This window comes from Myotis davidii, unplaced genomic scaffold (genome assembly GCF_000327345.1).
Source record: "Myotis davidii unplaced genomic scaffold, ASM32734v1 scaffold191, whole genome shotgun sequence".
NCBI lineage: Eukaryota > Metazoa > Chordata > Mammalia > Chiroptera > Vespertilionidae > Myotis > Myotis davidii.
The window spans coordinates 45,803-51,302 of record NW_006282664.1 but is presented as its reverse complement, the minus strand read 5'-3'; the positions used below and the strand labels follow the sequence as shown (position 1 = coordinate 51,302).

Here is a 5,500-nt window from a genome sequence, read left to right as displayed (position 1 = left end):
TGCTATCTTAGGCCCAATCCCCCAGGGAGCTGGCCTAAGTCATCCCCTGAGGGGTCCCAGACTGCGAGAGGGCACAGGTCGGGCTGAGGGACTCCCCTCTCCGCTCTGAGTGCACAAATTTTTGTGCACCGGGCCTCTAGTAATAGAATAAAACTATAAATATTAAAAATGCCTATTGGAAAAAGAATGAAGTTAAAATTTAATATACTCAAATGACACAATGTAATAACACATTGAAAATAAATCGATGATAGCTACCCACAATAACAAGTATAAAATGCAGTATATTCATATTAAGTAAATAAGAAGTTTCATAAGCCTGCTACCTTCTTGTTGAACTTTAAAACAATTAAAATGAAAAAATTTCTTATTTATGCATATACATTAAGTTTAAATGATTAAAAATTTAGAAAAAAGATTCATATTGCTGTCATTCAGTGTATTTATATATGAGAAAATTACCATATAATGCATTGGTTCTCAAGTATTATTCGTATAAGAATTTCCTGAGGATCTTGATAAAATGCCAAATTCCAGGGCTTATTTCTGGTTGTTTTCTGATTCGTCTGTTCTGGGATAAGGCAGAAAATCCTACAACTGTAAAAACCTGTCTAGACAATTCTAATGCAGATAGCACTCAGTTACTACCTTGAAAAACATAAAGAGGACCAAAGAATATGCCACCCAATAGACCAAGAAGTTCTTTGTAACTGGATAAATTTATTAATCTAATGCATGCAAGCCAGGTTCTAGGCATCTCTAACCCACCTCATTATAATCTGGGCAGATCTAAGAAAATATAAATGGATTCACCACAATTTCTAGCATCAAATTTAATTCTGAAGTTCAGAAGGGAAGTTCTGTTAAAATTAGAGAAAGTTCTGAGGGGTTTATACTAGGATCTTGTAATTCCCTGGACACTGGTGAATCAGTCCCTTTTCCACAAACTTCAAAGACGAATACAGAAGTGAAATATAAGCCAGCATTGGCCATCAATCATGAAATATGTTATCATAGAGGTGAAGTCGAAGATCAATTGGGACATGTCTAATTTCCTCTTTTGAGGGTTAAGATTTCACAGAGGAGGTAAATCTTGAACAAGATTCATAAGATGAATGGTAACTTTACTCTCCTAAACTAGAAGAAAAAGCAAAGGAAAATGAAGGCACATGAGATACAGGACACCCAATGCAAAGACCTCTGCATGGCAAAGACCCCAAAGTAAAAATCAGCTGGGCACTGGGCCCACTTTAGAAACCTCAGTGCTTAACTCAGCCCTCTGCCTAAGCTCACCACCCTGTTGTGTTGAAATCTGGGAACACCTCAGAACAGGTGCCACTTCCCTAGAACTTAGCAGCATTGAGCATGGCTTCCCAATTTGTTAAAATGTGAATGAACTAAATCAAAATTAATTTCTGTTATTAGCTCATAGAAGAATTATCTGATAGTTGCACTGCCTTGTTTTTCTTTGTTTGCTGAAGTTAAACACGGGAGTGTTTTGAAGTCGTTTGGGGGGAACATTCCTATCTTATTGCTTCAAAGTTAATTTGATATGACTTAGATACTGCCCAAAGCCAGGGGAGGGTAAATAAACCTTTAGATACACTAGAGTTTTTTCCTGTGTATGAGTCCAACGAACCCTACCAATTCCTTCACCCTTAAAGAGATGAAATAGTGTTACAGAGCTCAGAGAAAGCTCCCCATGGAGCCTGTGCCCACATGCTGTCTTCTCTTTATGTTCTACCGTTTGTTCACTGGTGACCCATCTGAGGAAGCCAGGGCATACTGTCCTGGGCAAGACAGATGGAGACAGACACTGTAAATGTAAGTTTTATTATTTTTGTCCTTTCCACTTTTTTTGCTTGAAAGCTTTATTTGAAGAGAGAAAAAGATGTGTAGCAATAAACTGATTTGGGGTTTGGTTCTGAGTTTATTTTCTAACTTCATTTATAAAAAGGATGTAGAGCACGCAGCCAATTACTGAAGCCCTGGAGGAGGAGGTCCTGAGGTAGCAGTAAACACTAAACTGCTGGGAAGTAAGATAGCTGAAAGAATCTTAGAATCCACCTCAGAAGACAGCTCCCTTCTTAGTGCATCAAAGGCAGGGAGAAAGGCAAAGGGGATATACTCACTACTTAGAAAGAGCCTAATAATCCCAAGGTCACGCCAGGTCAGGGCTCTTCATTTCTGGATCAGTAAAAGTGACCTTACATTTCTGTTTTTCGTAGGCAGTCCTGTTAACTTCTATTGTTCCTGCATAATTATTCATGGTATCCCTTTCAGCTCTCAAAGGTGTCCCAATGTGGGTCGTACATCATATGGTCATTTTAAGAATAAATAGTAGCAATAACAGCTAATATTCATTGAGCATCTATGTGCCAGGGCCTGCGGAGGAGTTCTGGCTCAACCACAGTGAGATATCACCTCATGCCTGTTAGAATGGCTATCGTCAAAAAGAAAATAAATAACAGAAGCTGGCGAAGATGTGAAGAAAAGGAAACCTTTGTGCACTGTTGGTGGAAATGTAAATTGGTGCAACCACTGTGGAAAACAATATAGTTCCTCAAAGAAATTAAAAGTGGAACCACCATATGATCTAGCAATTCTCGTTCTCGGTATTTATCCAAAAGAAACAAAATCACTGTCCCAAGAAACATATGCACCCCCCTGCTCATTGCAGCATTATTCACAATAGCCAAGACATGGAAACAACTTGTGTCCATCCATATATATATGGCTAAGTGTCTGTCCTTCCCTCCGACCAGTACCTATGATGCACAATAACCACCAAGGGGCAGGTGCTCAACGCAGAAGCTGCCATGATGCTCACTGGCCGTAAACAGCATCGCCCTAACCAGTTTGGCTTGGTGGATAGAGCTTTGGCCTGCAGACTGAAGAGTGCCAAGTTTGATTCTGGTCAAGGGCATGTACCTTTGTTGCGGGCACATCCCCAGTAGGAGGTATGCAGGAGGTAGCTGATCGATGTTTCTAACTCTCTATCCCTCTTCCTTCCTCTCTGTAAAAAATCAATAAAATATATTTTAAAAACAAATAAAATAGCCAAACCGTTTTGGCTCAGTGGCAGCGTTGGGCAAACTACGGCCCTCGGGCCAGATCCGGCCCATTTGAAATGAATAAAACTAAAAAAAAGACTGTACCCTTTTATGTAATGATGTTTACTTTGAATTTATATTAGTTCACACAAACACTCCATCCATGCTTTTGTTCCGGCCCTCCGGTCCAGATTAAGAACCCATTGTGGCCCTCGAGTCAAAAAGTTTGCCCACCCCTGGGCTAGAGCGTCAGCCTGCGGACTGAAGGGTCCCAGGTTCGATTCTGGTCAAGGGCATGTACCTTGGTTGCGGGCACATCCCCAGTGGGGGGCGTGCAGGATGCAGCTGATCTCTCTCTCTCATCGTTGTTTCTGGCTCTCTATCCCTCTCCCTTCTTCTCTGTAAAACATCAATAAAATATTAAAAAATAAATAAGTAAATAAAAACAAATAAAATTACAAACTAATAAATAAACGGCATCACGGACTTGACGCCAACAAACCAACACTTAGCTTCCTCCCAGTGGGACACAGGCCCTGCCACCACTCTGGAGCGACAACTCACCAAATCACAGCCAATGCTGCAAGACCCCATGGTGAAAAATGTAGCCCACAGCCCAGCCCAGTCCAGCCCAGAAATGGTCACTGTGGGTGCTGGGTAATGACGTCTCTTACTAACATCCAGCTTCCTCTCCCTAGTGACTAGGTTCCTTGGAGTTTCTTCAGCCCAGGAACGTGACTTGCTTTATAGTCAGGTGCAAACTTTTACAGTTCAACCAAATGTTTGTGAAGCGTTTTCCCATGCCTCATCTCATCTGATCCTCACAGAAGTCCTGGAGTAGGTATATAGGACACTCAGTAGAATCCTTTTCTCTTTTCATTAGCCAGAATACAGAGATTCAGAAAGTTTAGAAACTTGACCCGACTGAAAAGAAGTAAGAAATGGTGGACCTTGAAAATGTCTTTAGGTTTTTTCACTGTGCAGAATATAGTCAAACACTGCTACAGTTAAGTATTTTACCCTTTTTGCTCCCTGCGTGATCTACAATAATAATCTGCTTCATGTTGATATTTACTTCTGTGTTTCTGACAATTACTTGGGGCTGGAAAAAGTTTAGCTACATCAGAAAGCAGGTCTAATTAAGCAAGTTTATTGTATATCTGTAAAGGCTAAGAGGACTCGAGCATGCGTGATACATATAAATCTCTCACTGGCACCAATCACAGGCATGTGTTTTGATCTGTCATTATCGGTTGTGAATTTAGTTGACTCTTCTATTACAGAAAAAGGGCAAATAGTGATATTAAAATATTCCTTCTAATTAATTTTCTTTCAATGTGCACGAATCCATGCACCGGGACACTAGTTGATAAATAAATGGATTAAGAATTTGTGATACACACATACAAAGACACACACACATATTTTATTCATCTGTAAAAAGCAGGAAGTTCTGCCATTTGCTACAGAATGGAACTTGAGGGTATTATGCTAAGTGAAAGATAAATGCTATATGAATTTATTTATATGTAGAATATTTTTAAAAATTCATACACTAGAAACAGAGATCAGATACTAGTAAGTTGTTGCCAGAGGTGGAGGTGTGAGGCGTGGAGGAATTACAAGAAGGTGGTAAAAAGGTACAAACTTCCAGTTATAACACAAATAAGTTCAAGGGATGTACTGTATAACTTGACTATACTTAACAATACTGTGTTGTATATTTGGAAGTTGCTGAAAAAGTAAATCTTAAAAGTTCTCATCACAAGAAAAAAGTAACTATATGAGGTAATAAATGTTATCTAATTTTGTTGTATTAATCACTTTGCAATATATACATATGTCACATCATCACATTGTATACCCTTCAACTTATAATATGATGTTATATGTCAATCATATCTTAATAAAACTGGAAAAAAAGTTTGACTCAGTTAATCCTCCATTTTATGTCCAACAACTTGTGAAGTAGATACTATTTTGATCTTCTCTCACTTTTTTTTTCCCACAAGTGAGAAAAATGAGGCACTGAGAGGTTGAGTGACTTGCTTAAGGTCACAGAGCTAACAAGTGGAGGATCCTGGATTAAATCCCAGTAGTAGGCTCCCAAACTCATACTTCTATGTACTACTCATGCTGCCTTTCAAGCATGAGGTGTGTACAAAGCAATGTCCCTCAACTATGAGACCATTAGGGATATATTATTATTTTCCCCATTTTACAAATGAGAACACTGAAAGACACAGAGATAATTTCTTTTTAAATATATTTTTATTGATTTCAGAGAGGAAGGAGAGGGAGAGATAGAAACATCAATGATGAGAGATAATCATTGATCGGCTGCCTCCTGCACACCCACTACTGGGGATTAAGCCCGCAACCCCGGCATGTGGCCCTGACCAGAATCAAACCCAGGACGCTTCCGTCTGCAGGCCAATGGTCTATCC

The 5,500-nt window shown here is 39.5% G+C and overlaps 1 long non-coding RNA gene across 1 annotated transcript in view; it reads right to left on the bottom strand.

The window, feature by feature from the left end:
- Positions 1–4,825, bottom strand: part of LOC107182300 — a 17,954-nt gene extending 13,129 nt beyond the window's left edge. The window contains exon 1 of the long non-coding RNA XR_001513021.1: positions 4,746–4,825. This is a non-coding gene — a long non-coding RNA (uncharacterized LOC107182300). The remainder of the gene's footprint in view (positions 1–4,745) is intronic.
- Between the last annotated feature and the right edge of the window lie 675 nt (positions 4,826–5,500).